This window comes from Leuciscus leuciscus (assembly GCF_965113295.1).
Source record: "Leuciscus leuciscus genome assembly, chromosome: 10".
In the NCBI taxonomy this organism is placed as follows: domain Eukaryota; kingdom Metazoa; phylum Chordata; class Actinopteri; order Cypriniformes; family Leuciscidae; genus Leuciscus; species Leuciscus leuciscus.
Window position 1 is genome coordinate 15,913,365 of NC_138734.1, and position 19,395 is coordinate 15,932,759.

At 39.5% G+C, this 19,395-nt stretch overlaps 1 protein-coding gene and 1 long non-coding RNA gene across 4 annotated transcripts in view; one reads left to right on the forward strand and one right to left on the reverse strand.

The window, feature by feature from the left end:
- gse1b (Gse1 coiled-coil protein b) overlaps positions 1-19,395 on the forward strand; it is a 245,807-nt gene that overhangs the window by 161,052 nt on the left and 65,360 nt on the right. The gene's annotated exons all lie outside the window — the stretch shown is intronic.
- On the reverse strand, positions 756-4,527 carry LOC309508666. Its single transcript, XR_014209656.1, has 2 exons — positions 1,139-4,527; positions 756-838 (listed from the first exon to the last, which is right to left on the reverse strand). It is a non-coding gene; the product is annotated as an uncharacterized lncRNA (long non-coding RNA).

The following is a 19,395-nucleotide window of genomic DNA, read 5'->3' on the forward strand; positions in this document are numbered from 1 at the left end:
CTATTTCTGAATGTTTGTTTGGTCTAGCCTGCTCTGCGGGGCTGGAGAACAAGAGGAGATTGTCTATAAACAAGTAAGAAGAGAGTACGAGAGCAAAGCGGGGGCGAACAATCTGCTTGCAGGCTCGGCTCCAGCACATGGTGGGTGCGCTCAGATGGAAGAGGCAGAGGATGACAGAGCAAGGAGCTCTGGTGGCGGCAGTATCCATATGGCAACTGTGGCCCGTTAGCCGGTCTGCAGGCCATAGCGCTTCTGGGGTCCAGGGCTGCCCCGCTTGCCTGGTGTGGGCACACAGAACAGAGGAGGACAGCTGGAGTGGGCACGAGGCTCGAGGACAGATTTGGGGGCAGGCGAGAGGTGCCAGCTCTGAGCTCGGTGGGGAGTGGCGGGAGATGGCTGGCAGGCGCAGAACAAGCATATGGAGGGCAGGTTGGTAGTTTGACTGGCGCTGTGGCACACACCTGCAGTGTGTGAGAAGCAGCTCAGAAACCGCCCCACCCCTCCAGCCAGACCCCGTTTTAGCCCCTCTTTTTTACCTATAACCCCCTAATTCTGTTCCTGGCCCACCAGCGCAGCTCACAGCCAGAGGGGAAGTGTGCTTTCTCAGCAGGGAGCAGTACTCCACCATGCTGGCTCTTTCTCGTTTACACGATTTCTCCTCCCTCTACAGTCTGTTCATTATCTGCATTGGACTCGTACATTGCATTCATCTTAATGTGGATTACTGGAGCTTTACTGTTGATGCAACTGAACTGTTGACACAGTGCGCTAACAACAGACCAGAGCACACGTCATGTTTCATGTCACCACCTCTCTCTCTCTCTCTCTCTCTCTCTCTCTCTCTCTCTCTCTCTCTCTCTCTCTCTCTCTCTCTCTCTCTCTCTCTCTGTCTGTCTGCTTCTGTAAAGATAATGTATAGTTCTAGAAAACAGCAAGGTCATTTTAGATGCTGTTCTCCAATTAGTGTATTCATTATTCCCCCTTGAGTACTGGACTGAAAGCTGTGATTTAATGAGGTGCATGTTGTGTTTTGAATGCACCAGAGCAGTGCAGAGGGTTTAATCCTGTCCGTAGAGTGGTACTCTACAGTGCTGCAGTCCTCTGTGGTTGTAACAGGAACAAAAATGTACACTGGCACTGTCTTCTCAAACAGACATAATAAAGTTAAAGTACCTTAAATAAATAAAGCTGGTATCACTTTACAATAAGGTTCATTAATTAACATTACTTAATGTATTAACTAACATGAACTAACCATGAGCAATCCAATTGTTACTGTATTTGTTAATCTTTGTTAATGTTAATTAATAAAAATACAGCTGTTCATTGTTAGTTCATGTTAGTTCACAGTGCATTAACTGATGTTATTACACGGTTCTGTGGAATACTTGATTCTGATTGGTCAATCGCACCATCCAGCGGTATGTTATTCCCCGATAACAACCGCTGAAAACAGAAACACAGGCTCATCTGGGTTTTTTATTTTATTTATTATTATTGTAAAATTTTTAAACAATGTGCTATCTTCAAGTGCAAGGTATAATAAAAAATAAAAATAAAAAATGCTGTCGATAAATTACAGTTATTAGCCATTACTGTGTGGTGAGTTTGTAAATGGAATTTAAATACACACAAAAAAGCTGTCTACTCCTTCATTCGCCATGTTTTTGTTCGTTTCTTTTATTATTTTATGCAATCCAAAACCCTCTAACCTGCTGTGTTCTGTATCTCTCTGTTCAAATCCTTCCTTCCCGCTCTGCCAGAAAGCTGCTTTCATTTGCTGACGGAAAGCATGAAATTACCGTAATAAGCCGTATATTGCCGAAAAGTGCATGTTGTCCACTGCCAGGGGCAATTTGAATTGTTTTGATAGTGCAAACGGTTGAAGAGTTACGGTAACATGAATACAGCTTGGTTGGATGTGTCGGCGACGACACAGCAGGTTTAAAAGGGTTAATGAATGAATGAAAAAAAGACGGGACTACAATTACTGTAAAAGAAGAACATTCTGTATTTATAGTTGTTATTAGATTGAATCATTTCAGATTGGGCTGTCTGAAAGGTCAAGATAATCGATGACATTAATTAGGCTCAGAGAGAGGGTCATTGTGCCTGCCGAGAGCAATTCTCATATCCAGATGGTGGGTAGACGACACCAGAAGAGCTTGCTACATGGATGCTGTTCACCAGAGCCACTAAAGGACGAAAGGACCAGGTGCTAGAGACAGGTTCAGCATGCTCACAGGTCCGTGATTGGCTAGGCCACCTGTCCGTCCAAGTCCTGTGTGCCAGGCCCAGTATGAAATGAGCAGCACCCTGCCGGTGACCCTCAAACAAGCAGATGTTGCTGTGGGACATACAGCAGCGTGTGAGGGTTCCATGTGTTAGCCGACTGCTCTTCCACAGATGTAAGAAGCCAAAGGCCAGTGGCCCCGTTAAGCCCCTGTCAGGCCAGGTTTGTTCCAACTGATCTGTTGGCTGTTGGGGTTACGACATGGCGTCTCCTCTCAAATGTACACAACGCACAACCATGTAGATCTTAGCCGTTAATACAAGAAAATGAAAAGCACATTAAGATGTGTTCAGGTTTGAATGTGCCAGAGTGATATGATCTTGTTAGTTATAGTGTACTTTATGACCTGAGATGCTGGTTTTTGTGCAGATAGCAGATGTTAATGGCTGTAAGACGGAAAGAGGCTGGCAGTAAAATTTGACGGAGTTAATTCCTCCCTCCTGTGTGGACAGACCTCACACCACTCTTCTCATCAGCTCTCACACACCATCTGTGCACACACACGCAAACACATACACACCAATCATCCACAGCATGAGGTTTGCTCTTCCGGCTTTTGTGTGAGTAGGCAGTTATCTCTGATCAGGTTTATGACAGCCGTATCCTTTTAGCGATCACCTCTTGACTTTTCTCCTTTCCATTTGAGGATTTTTCTGTTGTCTCTTGACAGCTCCTTTTCTTTTTCTTTTTTCTTCTAATTTTTTCTCTAATTCATTTGAAGGGCACATACTTTACCTTCAGCTGCGAAAAACATAAGTAATCTGTGACAAACAGTTCTTCAGCCATTTATATATCTCAAAATGAGACCCTTCCTTGTCCTCTGCTTCCCCTGCAGGCCCTAGTCTTTTCATGGTTACTGTAAAAAAACTCTTTATCTTCCTAACTGCATCAACACAACAGTCCCCAAGAGGTTGTTCAAAGTCCTGCCACCTGACTGCTGTTTAACTCTGGGAATTCTCACACATTAAAACTCAGGTTTAACTGCTTAATTACTTGTTGATTATTCTATGGTCACTAACAGACAAACACAACTGGTTCCGTTTCAATTCATGAAGTGGATTTTGAATTGAACTGGCCATACCCCCCACGCAACGCTGACTTGGAATTTCACATGCAACTGAAATACAGAGAAAAGCAACAGTCACTCAACAGAGGAATGTCATTAGTCCAGCTTAGTCATGACATAATAACATCATACATTTGGATTGGTTATGCCTATTGATTTCCTGTTTTGTAGAATATTTGCTCCTCAACCCATTAGACTAAACTCTTCAATTTCTATACTGTAAGAATAAAAGCCATCAAAACATTTAATTTGCTATAAAGCACCACAAAATGTTGAGCACACTGTTTTTCAGAAAATGTTATACACATACAATTTGACATTATAATATATACTCTAATCCTAACCCTAACTCTATATATGATAACTTGTTTAATTCATACTGATTTTTAAAAATTATAATTTTATTAAAATTAATATGTATGCATTGTGCTTGCTACTGTAACGGTTTGCTGGAGGCAAGGAGTAAAATACTAATCACAGCTTTAATAAATACGTTAATAATATGCAGGATAAACAAAGGTAACAATAAGAAGAATATTTCAAAAGCAAAATGAAACGGCATAACTTGCCAATTTAAAGATGGCTGCATTTAAACACAAACTAACCATGAGCTGAAAGTTCATAAGTTGAAAATATAGAGACTTATGTGCCCTTCAAGTGCAGTCAGATATATCGTAATTTGGCGCACATGAACGACCAAGCAAAGTCAACAAGTGGGAAACTCGAAATTTCTAGATGATACACAAGTTACTGAGTTGTGACGTTGGAAGAGTAGAAGTGGAAGAGTATAATATATCTATAATCTGTAAAAGATCAGAGAGTGGAAAGCAAGTCTATAGCAAATGGTGTTAAATAATGGATGCAGTATCTGTGTTTATGATTAATTTGTTAAAATGAATTAAATATATACTTTTTTTATTTACAATAAAACTATCTTCGTTGCAGGAACAAAATACTGTAGTAATTACGATAATGTTTTAATTTACAAAAAATGTATTATATAAAAAATTTATTTAAATAAAATAAAATCACACCCGATGTGCAAAGTGATTTTAACGCACCTGACTTCGTAATTAAAACTTGCCAGCTTCTAATTACGAACTTCCCAAGAGGACTTGAACGCACCAACAGATACAAAGGAACTAAATGCTGGAGTTCTAAATGCTACACAATGCTGGCCTTAAATGATGCCCAATGCTTGTAATCGTTATTTAAATGGTAACCCCCAGTCTGGCCCATTCTATGGCAGTTTACGTCCTGACTTCTCTGTTTACATTCTTGCCCCATATGATGGAATCCATTCAATTACACTCACATTAGAATCACATAAAGCTATTGGTCACACAACCTGGAAAAGTGGCTTTCTTCAGTCAATTCTTGATTCTGGTGCTGATTGGGCTAAGCAGCAGTGTCTGCCTTTATTACTGTTATTCATTAACCCATCTGCCTGTGGAATAATGTTAAACTGCTGTTTGAAGGAGTGAACAGTCAACCTTACCAAAGCCATAATTAGCACTCAATCCACCATGAAGTACAGGATATTGTGCTTCCAAGCCATTAAGTGTTACATAATTATAGTCTTCTGTTTCTGCTAGTCAGTGATCTATTTCTCTCCCTTTTACACTGAATCACATACCCTTTAGAACAGGGGTCGGCAACCTATGGCACACCTGCCAACACTGGCACGCGGAGGGGTAATTGCTGGCACGTGAGCAAAAGTGAGATTCAGATAAAGTACCTCTCACCTGCATACAGATCTACATTTTGAGGTAATCATTCATCATAGTAACACAGCTTGTTTTATTAAGTTAGGAGTTATAAATACTATTATAGTGCCACCATGCGCACACAAGTTACCGACTTACAGCTGACAGCTTGTTTTGCTGTAAATAGTTAAAGCTATAAACTTCAGCCAAGTATATAGAGTCCTTATTAAACATTCCACACACATCAAAATGATTGTGATGCATGCGGAAATTACGTTCATGTGTGATAGCTATCCAATCGTGAAAAGACCTGAGGTAAATGCCCTTCGAAAGAGAGGGAATTTTTGTTCACATTCCAGATGAAACTGGACAAAATGCATCTGGTTGTTGAAGTCACATACTGTATGTAAATCAGTGGCGAAGTTTCACAAAAACCAAGGGTATGGCATGATTCCTTCTGGTCATACAACAACTACTTTGCCCGGAATAATTCCCTTTTTCTCTATTCCGCAAATGAAACAAAGTTCAGCGTCACATCCACAGCTCAACACACAGTCGTCTTCATTAAAAGTAGTGTTACTATTATTTTACCAGTGCTGATGTTGCTCTCTCTCCAATTGCTGTCTTTGACCATGAAATTAGCTGATGATAAATAAAATGATAAATAAAATGAAGCTTTCAATGACGTAAAGTGTAAACGGAACAGTTTTATAACAAAATGAATGAATGACCAGGTGTAGATAGGCCCATAGGAAATCGCTTAATCAACGTGATATTTAAACCTGAAAACAAATAGTAAAGGATTTTGACAAATATAAAACAAATTTTATGAAAAAATTCCTTCAGAAATATTTAAGGTTCTGTATATGGGTTGTGGCACAGTGATTAACTCTAAAACTTGAAAAAAGGCACTTCATGACATAAAGGTTGCCGACCCCTGATTTAGAAAAACACACTATGGTATAACTATATAATACACACACACATCTACTAAATACAGTGGTATTATTTATTAATTTAAATATCATATGATGTGAATAGGTTAATCAGTCTGTGCTGGAACACATGAAATGACTCTTATTTCAATAAACACCTCAATTAAAACTTAATCAAAATAACAGTAGTAAACAGCAATGACAAATGAAAGCAGCAAAATGAACATGCATTTCAAAAGACCAGATTTGTGCAAAAGAGTCAGATTTCCCAACACTGTTCTTGATGAGCAAGTCTAGACAATTATCAAGTTTAGACCAGGTTGCAGATGAAATCTTCCCATTACACACCTGATTTCCCTGCAGTGTCCATCTTTCTATGTTCTGCCTCTGTCGTTCTTCACTAATATGTCGTTTCTCGCAGCAGCCTGCAGGCTTTAAAGGGGTTGCTAATTTCCAGTAAGAGGACAAGATGGAGTCATGAGATAAGTGGAGAACAGACGTAACATTTACACTAATGCCACAAACATAATATCTACACCCTTTCTTATCTCGCTGCTTTCATGGAAGCATTTCAGTTCACTCTTAAGGTCGAAATTTACTTGATTTTCTTTATTTTCTTTATTTTCTTTATTAATACTTAGTCTTTTGTCTTATTGTGCATGTTTTATTACACTAAAATCTTTGTCTTCATAATCTTTCATCAAAATGTAACAACTTGCTCTGCCTCTGAAAGAATTTAATTTTTCTTGCTTGTTTGGATTGATAGGTTGTAACAAGCCCCGTCCTACATTGTTTACTGGTGAATAATCAGAAATGCCTTACAGAAGTGGATGCCATTTCTTGTCTTTAATATCGGTTTGGGGGCAAATAAGCAGAAAATAGATCAGATTTTATCTAAAACATGTTTAGATAAAACTGTAATGCTGTCAGACTGCACAGCCTGAGGAACAAGCACTAATGTTCTCCTGGTAAAGTAAGACGTCAGTAAAAAACAACGTGTCAGGGTCATGTGCTGGAGGGTGTGGAGGCAGGAATGTTGAAACCGTGATGGATTATATGCTTATAGTACGAAGAGACCTCAATACATTAGTGCAGTTTGGCGGCTTAGAGCTGAGGGTCAGCGGACGGGCGGGTGAGAGGGAAGAAAACACTGGGGACATCATTCCACCGCTGGTTAAACAACAGGCGATGCCAAGAAAAACATAGGGCGAGAGAGAGACGGGTGGTTTTGTTAAGCATGATAAATAACATCAGAGTCTGCAACTAAATGGAAATCAATGTGATTAGTCCATTAGTAAGAGCTTGAACTCGGTTTTCTCTTGCATGGTCTCTTCCTGTCTCTCTGCCCTCTTCCATTAGGAACTTATCAACCACAATGCATCTTTACTACTTTGCCCGGAATAATTCCCTTTTTCTCTATTACCTCTGCCTGTTTCTCTGGAATTCTTCATCATTCTCCACATATTATGACTCTTCCTCAGTGCCACCTCCTGATTATGTGCAATTAATATTTATTATACCATTTCCTTCACTGAAAACAGATGTGATTGCTAACTGATAAGACTTATGTTCATTGGACAAGAGGCTCTACACATTGCATATTTGATCCTGACTAAATGCTGTGCTTAACTGGGAGTCTATTAGAGAGGCATGAGGGAAGAACCATCTGATTGTTCAATGTACATTGAGCTTCAAATCAATGGGCCCTATTTTAACGATCTGAAACGCAAGTGTCAAGCGCAAAGCGCAAGTAACTTTGTGGGCGGATCTCCGGCGCTGTTGCTATTTTCCCGGCGGGATAAATGACTCTTGCGCCAGGCGCAAATCTAAAATGGGTTGGTCTGAAGTAGCTTCATTATTCATAGGTGTGGTTTGGGCGTAACGTGAAATAAACCAATCAGAGCGTCTTCTCACATTCCCTTTAAGAGCAGACGCGCTTTTTCCATAGCGGATTGCTATTGTAACGGCGGATTTGCCAGACGCGCGCCAGGAGCGGTTCACAGTCAAGAAGAGCAACGCTCTCGTCACGGCCGTAAAAGAGAGAAGTTACATTGAAATAGAGAAACCCACCCAAATTAACTTCGGTTAAACAGGCGTATGATAATTTGGGTAAATGTGTAAGCTAGATGTATGCTTTTATAATAAATTGTCTATCTATCTATCTATCTATCTATCTATCTATCGTAATAATGTAAGATTTGCAAAAATGAAAACTGCTACTTCTGTGTAGATGAGAGAATCAAAGTGTATGTGCATTGTGCACACGCTACATTGATTATGGCCAAGCATGCGCCCTTAAAATAGCATATGAATAACATGCGCAACGCGCCACTGACTTTAAACTATTTTTTCCTGGTTAGTGGCGCAATTGTTTTCTAAACGTGCAAAATAGCATGAAGGAATCTTTGCGCTGAACCGCCCCCGGGAGCGCAAGTGTATTTCCTAACTTACCGACGTGCTTCTGTGGAGGGAAAAGTCCGCTTTGCGCGGGTGCAAAATAGGAATGATACATGCGTCGGTGTACAAAGTCAATTGCGCTGGGTGCAAGATAGGGCCCAATGTGTTTGTCATTTCTGAAAGCCTGGTTTCTCTTTATGATGATTCGGCGAGTCCTTTTAGGGGTGGGACTTAGCAGAAAAAAAGTGACATTATTTTCATAAAGTTTCACAATTTCACTGTATACTTTTACAATAAGCTATCAGGAGCAATGTTTTGTCCAGACTGCCCGTTTTCACTGTTGCACAGGGGTTTCCTGTCTGCCTGAGTGGATTGCGTTTGTTGCTCCGTATAGCTTTGTGAAATTGAAAATGACCTTTCATGTAGTGTGTAACATAGCTCTAAGTGAATGAAAACATCCTGCAAAGTTTTAAATCTGAAAGTGCACCGTATATAAAGTTATTGGGCCCTATTTTAACGATCTGAAACGCAAGTATCAAGCGCGAAACGCAAGTAACTTTGTGGGCGGGTCTTGGGCGCTGTTGCTATTATACCGGCGGGATAAATGACTCTTGCGCCCGACGCAAATCTAAAATGGGTTGGTCTGAAGTAGCTTCATTAATCATAGGTGTGGTTTGGGCGTAGCCTAACGTGAAATAAACCAATCAGAGCGTCATCTCACATTCCCTTTAAGAGCAGACGCGCTTATTCTATAGCGGATTCCTATTATAACGGCGGATTTGCCAGACGCGTGCCAGCAGCGGTTCACAGCCGAGGAGACCGACGTTCTCGTCAGGGCTGTAAAACACAGAGAAGTGACATTGGGGATGGAGAAACACACCCAAATTAACTTGGGTTAAACAGGCGTATGATAATTTGGGTAAATGTGTAAGCTAGATGTATGCTTTTATAATAAACTATCTATCTATCTATCTATCTATCTATCTATCTATCTATCTATCTATCTATCTATCTATCTATCTATCTATCTATCTATCTATCTATCTATCTATCTATCTATCTATCGTAATGTATGATTTGCAAAAATGAAAACTGCTGCTTCTGTGTGGATGAGAGAATCAAAGTGTATGCGCGTTGTGCACACGCTACATTGATTATGGCCAAGCATGCGCCCTTAAAATAGCATATGAATAACATGCGCAACGCGCCACTGACTTTAAACTACATTTTTCCGGTTAGTGGCTGAACTGTTTTCTAAACGTGCAAAATAGCATGAGGGAACGTTTGCGCCGGAACACGCCTCCTCTTTGCGCTGAACCGCCCCCGGGAGCGCAAGTGTATTTCTTAGTTAACCGACGTGCGTCTGTGGAGGGAAAAGTCCGCTGTGCGCGGGTGCAAAATAGGAATGATACATGCGTCGCTGTACAAAGTCAATTGCGCTGGGTGCAAGATAGGGCCCATTGTCTTTCAAAAGTGAGAGTCAATGAAATGAATCGTTTTTTAAACGAGTCATAAGCCGTTTCGTTGTGACGACAAGATGAAACATTAGCATATTGCCCGCTCATTAATTGCGCGCGCAGACACCAGGGAAAACTTGAACCTCCTCAGACACTGCAGCTGATTGATGTGGATACTGGATAGCATCATGTTGAGAAGATGCTGTGAAGCCAGTTTTTTTTTCACTGCCCAAGGACGAGCATGTGAAGAATCATTGGTTAAAATTCATCTTTACCACGATACCACAGCAGCATAATCCTAAACTTTTGCTGTGTTCCCTTTATTTCACTGACAACTGCTTCTCAAATCTCGGAGTACAATGCAGGATTGAAAGATTGCTTGAAAGATGGTGTTCAAAATACTTAGTTTTTCTTAGTTTATATTTTGTAGGTCTCCTGCTAACTGGTTAACTCACATTATTACTGTCTCACTGAAATACTTATGCTAATCAGTTGTGGACCACTATTACCTAAAACTGTGTCTATTAATGCAGATTGTCTGTCGTTCTCACTACTTTGAGGAAAGATTAAGCATGGAGCAAGATTTGTTTTACCAACGTTTATGTTACATTCATGCTAGAGCTCGGCTAATGTATGCACTGTTATTGATACAGTTTCCACATGTTCACCGCAATAAATTAGAAACATACTGTGTAAATATATAAGTAACTTACAAGTAAAATAATTGGTTTGTTGATGGACATGCACTTGTTAATGCTGATGGTGAGGAATTACAGTTGCAACATCTCATAATGTACCTCAAACTGTGTAGCGTATCACTTAGAAACGTCCTGCTCGAGTCGTCCTTGCAATGGAGGTTTGGGTTGAATGACTAGTTCTTCCAATGTTTTATCATCGGACTTGCGCTCGGATTTATATGATAAAATCGACGTCATTGTTCGTTACTGTCTTTAGTTTACGGTGTAGGAAGCCTCAGGAGAGCTGACGTTGTTATGGCAATGGGCGTTTTTGTTTTCGGCACGTGCGCTGTACGCGGTAAACCAATCACAACAGACTGAGCTGTCTGGCCAATCAGAGCAGAGTAGCTTGCGGAAAGGAGAGAAATGAGGAAAGGAAGAAAATGAAACAGTTTTTTTACCTTTGATGCATGTAAACCTGTTGTAGGAGACTCCAAAATTACTAATGATTTTTACAACAGAAATGAATCAATGCTGAATTTAAACTGCACAATGAATTTCTTCTAGAGCTGTTGTACAGCCGAAACAATCTTTGTTGACTGTTCAAGTGAAAATACCTCACATGTAATCCGCATGCCTTGTCTTTGTCTAGCACGAGTTAGAACGTCTCTCATAATCCCCTGTGTGTGAGTTATTCTGGTGGAGATTATGTAGTAGTATGTTATAATTTGACAAATATTTGCTTTGGCCAAAACAGTTGCTTGGATCCAGATTGCCATCTGTTCTGTGGGCTGAGCAAGTGAGTGCTTTTACTCTATGCATACACACATCACCTGATAAACGTAGAGGTTATGGATTTTTACTTTAGAGTAAAGTATTTTGGGAGTATATTGTAATACATTTTGAGAAACACTTCTGAGATACATTGCTGAGCTGTGGCCTGTTTTAAATGCTATAATTTCCTCCATCAACACAAAAACACATACACGTACACACAAGCATTCAAAGAAAAAAACTGCTGAATGTTCATGCAGTTTTTTTTCCAAGTGAATGGGTACTGGACAACAAAAAATCCATACAAGTTGTGTGCTATTGTTATGGCCTTGTCCAAAGACACGAAAGAGAGAATTAAAACAGTCAAAACATTTAATTATCAAAACAAAATCAGAATAATATCCAAGATGGTAGAACAAAAACCACTCTACATGAGAACCGACAAACTGAAAACTGACGGGTATAGACAAACAGGAAACTAAGACACAGGTGAATATCATAGGTTATGGAAACAAACAAGGTCATAATAAGTCACTATGACAACTAAGGAGATAGGAACTACACAGAGGAAACAGGGACCAAATCAAACAGAAGGTCCACCAACCTAAATGTCCACCAAACAGAACAAAATCCTAACAGCTATTGTCCTAGTCATATTATAGTATAGCATATTAAAATCTGCAACCAATTGCTACAGAATGCGTTTGAATTGAACTCAATTACTACACATGAGGTTTGAGAGCTAAGTATTCACTATGCTAATGACGGGCCAGTAATAATAGGAGCAGACAGTTTTTGTGGTAAAACTTACCATCTGCGTGATTAGAGTACAAGGTGAGAACTTGGACAGCTTCCAGGAACATTTCATATGCTTGTGTGTGTGTCTTAAACATAGACATTACTTAATTTTTGCCATATCTAAATTCATGACTCCTTGGCTTTCACTATAATTTATATATGGACTAACACGTTATGACTGAATTACAACTTTAGATGGAAGCATTTATCTGCTGACCCACAATACCCCAGGGCTGACAATGACAGAAGTAAGAAGTTATCAAATAAAATCACAATATAATACAATTCCTATGATTACGTTTGTAATTTGATATGTAATTTGTTGATCATAATGTAGTTTTGACTTGGAAATTAATAAATGCTCTACTAAAACTCAATCTGAAGACTGATACATCATACACTATTTATTTATCAAGACAGTAAATGGTTATGGTAATAAAAACAAAAAGTCGGTCTGTCTGATATTGTTCATAAATGAGAAGTCAGTGTAGTACGTCTAAGGCCATATAGCTGAAGCATGTTAGCACAGGATAATATTTTATAAAACCTACCATGGTAAAAAATTATTTATGTTAGATTTATATTACATCACATCTATCCAGACTGCAACCAACAAACTGATGGCCATGAGTGTGAGTGTGCATTTCAGATGTGAGTGAAAGTGTGTATGAACAAATGGAGGAGAGGGTGGGACACTGCTCGTGGTTGGTTTGCAGGATCAATGGTGTGTGGTACTGTGATCAATACGCTGATTTCACGCAGCCGTTATTTTGAAATCGAAAGCGAGGCTCCAGTGGGAAGAAAACCGGAAGTGTCGCCTTTAATCACAGGAGAGTCGTGAATGTGATGGCGTATTGTTGTGTTTAATGATGTTTTGTCAATTCTAAAAATGTACAAACATTTCTTTCGTACTTTAGACTATATACAGTGAAATTCATTTATAAATAAAATATTTTTTTTATATATAATTCAGAATGTAAAAAACGAAGCAGGAATGAACTATATACATATCCTATATTGGATATTAACATCCAATAGTGTAAATCGCGGCAGCAGCTTCAGGTTGGTAATCCAAGGCATTGTTGTTTATCTTTACTTCCGGGGTTCTTCCCACCGGAGCCTCACTTTCGATTTCAAAATGGCGGCTGCGTGAAATCAGCGTATAGAAGGGTTGAGCAGAGAGAAGAAGTGTAATAGTCGGGTCAGCCATTCTGACAGACATTGCTGCTACGTCTGTTAATAGAGCAGCACCTGTGTGTGTGTGTGTGTGTGTGTGTGTGTGTGTGTGTGTGTGTGTGTGTGTGTGTGTGTGTGTGTGTGTGTGTGAGAGAGAGAGAGAGAGAGAGAGAGAGAGAGAGAGATGTTTCTCATTTAATTAACTTAGTTCAACCAGTGTTAATGACAACATGAAATCAACGATGACTGTTTTCTCACTTTCTCAATAAAGGTCTCTCTGGTATTATTGTGAATGATTCATCAGTTATTCGGAAGATACAAATCTTTGTTTTCCTTAACTTTCATAAAAAATAAAAAAAACTCTGAAAGATATTTTCTGCTAATGAATCCAATGCCAAATGGGCAGGAAAAACTAATATTAACCAACAATATCATAACTCACTTTTTACGGTGCAGTCAAATTGTCACATTACAGAAAAGTATACATTTTCCAGTGTTGAAATACTCATATCCCAGACTAATATGCAGATTAATCTTTAAATAATGAATTTAGATAATTCAGTTTAATTTCCCCCAAAGGGAAAAAAAGTTTACATCTGTCACATTTAAAAAATGTATTTTATAGAAAAGCACGTAAAAGTCCTGACAGAAAGCGATGCATAAGGATGTAGTGTAACGACGCCCAGTTCCAGGAATGCACTAATATTTTGTTGGCAGTACCAGTTTATAACAATTATTAGTTAACACTAAGTTGTCAACACTTCGGAAAAAATAATAATTCGTTGTTACACTACATCCTTTTGCATCGCTTTCTGTCAGGACTTTTACGTTCTTTTTTCAACTCAGTGAAGTGACGTTGGTGTCCGGGTTAGCAGTAGCATGAGCCGTCAGGCAAGTGTTATTTAAATAAACTCCTGATGTACTTACAAACTTCCCAATGCCTCGGTTTATGAGTACAGAACCTATTTGTACTACTGTAGAAGTTTGGGACCATTCTGGGCATTATTAGTGGGGTAATTTACGAGATACAAATTTGGAGCCAATAGCGCCTGCACTAAGCCATTCGGCTGATGTCTCTAAATAAGCTCTAACTTTATAAATGTTCAACCAAGAGAAAATAATAGGGGAAAACACCAAGGGGTGTTTGGCTCGATGTCATGGTGCAAAGGACCCTAGGTTGATTTTACTCCGAACCATCCCTTTAATCTCTTCGACAGCCTCTGTAGTCTCATTTAGCCACTTGTTTGCAACCGCCTTTTTCAAGACATGTAACAGCTTAAAAAAAAAAATCACGAGTTGGGTAATACTGATGTACTTTATGTCATAGAATAAAACGTAAAAATGTCTTGAGCTTATGGTCACCACAAACCTTATTTCAGCCATTTAACCGAAATCCCATTAAAAAAATCCATTGACATTAACCCATTGACAAAAAACCCATGCTAACTCATTTCTGTGTTTTAGCCTACAAAGTGATGTCATACCTGCACCACTCTATTACTTATGGGAGAAACTGCAACGCGCAATATGGTGGAATACGTCCCACCTTCCAAGTAGAAGAGCCAATGGCTGATTGGTAAAGTCATTGCATCGCTGCAGCTGGTGTTAGAAGCTTCGGTTCCCATAGAAACCTGATACTCACGCTTAGGACGCTTAGGCCTCGTTTACACTGCAGGTCTTGATGCCCAATTCTGATTTGTTGCCTATAATATAGTATATATTATATATAATCACATATTATGTGATTTTTTTGACCATCCGTTTACACGTTCTTTCAATTGTGACCCATATCCGATTCATGTGTTTACACTTGCCATACTATCTGAAATATCGTGCATGCTTAAAGGGGGTTCTTGCACAGATGGACGATTGATCCACATTCCTCACCTACGACGACACAACGTTTTGCCGGGCCATCCGTCCCTTTGCAGATGCGCGTCGGGATTGCTCTTGTCATTAAACCGCGGAGACGTAGCCTAATGCCTCAGAAAATCCGATCTGCCTGTTTACATGACAGTCGCATTGGCACATATCTGATTTATATCTGATTTATTTCCACATATGAATGAGGGCTGAAACCGATCTCGCAATATCCGAATGCATGCGTTTTTTTCCTGTTTACACGGTCATAGAACACATCCGATCTGTGTCACATATGAGCAAAAAATCGGTCACATTTCACTGACTGTGTTAACGAGGCCTTAGAGGCTGCTCTAGCCTGAAACATAGGGAACATTCAAACAGTATCTCCTAGATCAGGTAATGATAATGTGGATGTGTTTTTTGTGTTTTTGACATGCCAACATATGCTGTAAAAAAAGAAAAAAAGAAAGAAAAGTGAGACAATATAAAAGACAATATTTGGTCTTCAAAAAGCCTTTTTCCAAAAGGTACATTTTGAAAGGGGGTCATCTTATATTCAGGGTCGTCTTCGGAACAATACAGTACTCTTTTTGCATCGAGGATGAGGTTTTATAGTTGGCTATACTTAACTCTTATATGTGATTGAGGCTTTTTACCAAGGCAGTCCAGTAAACATGACAACGATTGTCAAACAGCTCTCAAAGCCAGCCCATCCCCTGGCTTATTGTCTGGTCTTAAAGCTTTCACTGAACTGTGGTCTTCTCTTGCTGCCCACTACACAGACTCTGCCTCTTCCTCCTCTGTCTTTGACCGTCTGTCATGACCTTATGACCCTGAGGTCAAACTGTGTGTCATATTGGGTGATGAATGATCCAAATCTCTGGTGAAATCCTGCTGTGTCTGTATGGGTCTGTAAAAAGCTAAAGCTTGCCTGAGCTGTACTACAGAAAATCTGAAGGACTCTGAAAACTGTTTGATATTATGAAGAGAAAGACAAACAGCGAGCCAATTCAGTGTGTGTGTTTGCAGAGGAAGGTCAGCAGGCCTTTGATGTTGAGCAATGCAATGAGAATAGATGGTCTCTATGTGTTAGCTGGGCCGCAGCAGAGGCTACAACCTTCATGTCTTAACTTTACAAACACACACACAAACACACACTTGAGTGCATTTACATAACTAATGTGCTGATGTTTAAGTATGTTGACAAAAACAACACATTTTTATACTCTATATCAAGGCTGTTTTATTCACACAAATAGGGGTATGCAGCGAAGCCAATATTTATATCTGTAGCAATGGCAAAATAATTAGGGCCCAAGCACTAAGGTGTGAAAGGCCCTATTGTTTTCTTTAGGTAGTTTTATTTTATTTTATTTTAATTTAATTTTATTTTTTTACTTTTGGGCACTTTTGGGGCCCTTAACATGCTCAAAAACTCTTGAAACTTTGCACACACGTTGGAATCTTTGTCCATCAGGGCCGGCACAAGTTGATGGGGGAGGGGGTGGTTCTGTGGCGCACCCTTTTATATGGTTGTATTTGAGGGGCTCTGTAGCGCACCCCTTTTCACCTACAGTAACCAAACTTCATACACTTATAGATCTCATCAGGCCAAATATCTTTCACACTCTAAACCATACGCCAGCCCAACAGAAAGTCGGCTATTATGGGTTGTTTGAAAAATTCATGCTCTGAAATTTGATATGCTCCCCTAGGGGATTAATCCGATCACCACCAAATTCAGTCATCATGAAGCCAAGACACTGAGGGTGCTAAATTGCGAACTGATTTTTTATATCTCGAATGGTTTGGCCATGGCGAGGCAACGAATTTATGGGGGAAAAAAGAAGAAAAAGAAGAAAAAAAAGAAGGGGGAACTGGAAATGTGTTATAACTTCTGCATACATTGACAGATTTTTACCCGATTTGCTTCAAACTTTGTCAGAATAATGGCAAGACACTGCAGATGTACGCCTGTGAAAGGATTCTTGCTACTGTTGTCATGGAAAACTGCAAACTTTAATATTCTTTTTGAGTGTTTTTGAAACTCTTAGCCCGCTTCAAATTGCACGAAACTCGCCATGCACATCAAAGTTGTCGGCCAGTAGACATGGGCAAAGCCTGTAAGAGAGGCTCAGTAGCGCCACCTTTTGACTAAAGTGGGGGGTTAGTTTTACCTAGTTTTACAGTCACTATAAACTACATATATTGTTCTCATTCAGCCGGAATACTTTCTAATTTTAAGTTATTAGCTCCGACCATCAGAAAGTCAGCTATTTTTGTTTGAATACGTACAAATTCACACCAAACTTTTTCAACATGATACCAAGGGGCAGAGCCAGTGGTTGTTCTGTTGGCAAACATCAGTGCCTTGAATTTGATGCGATCGGCAATTGGCAACCAGTGCAATTTCATGCATTCTCTTCGGCTCATTAAAGTCCACTATTGCTGTAGAATTCTGGATCATTTGCAGAGGTTTGACACTTGATGCTGGAAGGCCTGCCAGAGAGCATTACAATAGTCCAGTCTGGATAGAACAAGAGCATGGACAAGGAGTTGCTTCGATAGGAAGGGCCTGATCCTCCTAATGTTGAATAAGGCAAATCTACAGGACCAGGCAGTTCTAGCAATGTGGTCTGTGAAGTTTAACTGATCATCAATCACAACTCCAAGGTTCCTGTCCTGGATGGAGTTATGGTTGACGAACTTAGCTGACTGGAGAAGTTGTGAGGAAGTGTTGGGTTGGCTGAGACCACAAGCAGTTCTTGTCTTCGCAAGGTTGAGTTGAAGGTGGTGGTCCTTCGTCCTGCAAGAAATGTCAGTCAGGCAGGCTGAGATGTGAGCAGCTACCTTCAGATCATCTGGCTGGAATGAGAGGTAAAGTTGTGTGTTATTAATTATTACTTCAGTGAAAGTAAAAAGAACAAAAAAACATGTTTTTTAATGGCCGATTCTAGTGATGACATGTAGATAGATGTGTTTTGGAGTGGCTTTGGAGAGCGCTTTAAAAGGAGGGTGGGATCTTATGCTTTCAAAGCAAGATTGTTATTGCTAGCCTCTCTGAAATTGCCAACTCCACCTTTAAATAGATTAATCAAATAATAGAAAGTGTGTCTGACACAGTAATCTCATTTATACACTGAAAAGAAGAAATTTGAATTAGTCAGGAAGTACATCATAGTTGAGTTTATACTGCCATGTTGTGATGCCTGTGAATTTTTTTTATATAATCCTGGGTTATCTTGTTTATGTTTAACACTGTTAATTTTCTAATTTAGTAATTCGTTCTTGGTAGTCTATTTTCCATATTTCAAATTTTACATTTATAGACCCTGGGATAGTGATCAATTAGTTAATTTACATATATTTAACATTAACATGGAATGAGACACATAGCCTATTAAAAACCAGTTAAGCTTATTGTGAAAGCCAAGCATGTTAAACAGTATACCATATACACATGTATGTAGATAGAGCTCTATATACTGTACATACGCACAACATAATGGCATTTAACTACAGTAATGAGAACAATTATACATAGCCTACTTAGAGATCGTTACCTTTATGTATAGATCTGATATAAGGCTTCTGCAGCGGAGTGGATCAGAGGCAGATATTCTCTCTCTTTTTTTGAGTTCTTCATTAATTCATTTCAGGGGCCACTCACTGCCCACAGCCTTGTCTCCAGTGTGTGATATATTGTAATGAATTTAATAGCAGTAAGATCCTTCAAAAGCAGATTGAAGCTTAAGCCCTTTATTAAATTAAGAGAAAGCTGCCCCAGGCCAGAGCCAGAGAGAAACAGACAAATCTAAATTACAGGATGTGTGGGGAGATTTTGATGCATCAGACCCCAGGCTGAGCTGAACTCCACTTTTTACACTGTGAAATTTGAAATGTAAATGTGTGTTTTTGGAAAACATCCTCACAGCATCTTTCAGGTCATGAATGTTTAATGTCATAATGAATTAGCCTGCTTCACGTACATCATGACCTCTCTTTCTGTCCGCTGTGGCTTTTGATGGTGTGTGTCACAGAATATTCTGGCTTGAGGAGTAACGAAATACATGTGTTGTTATGATGATTAGGACACAAGAAGAGCAACTGTATTAATTTAAAATTCAGATTACAGATATGCTTTGTGTCAGTGGGGGTTACTAGCAGGATTAAAATATCCACTATATAACGTAAAGTAGGCTGCTTCATCAGTGACGAATACAGCACACTATAGGTGACCTGGGGCGGCAGCA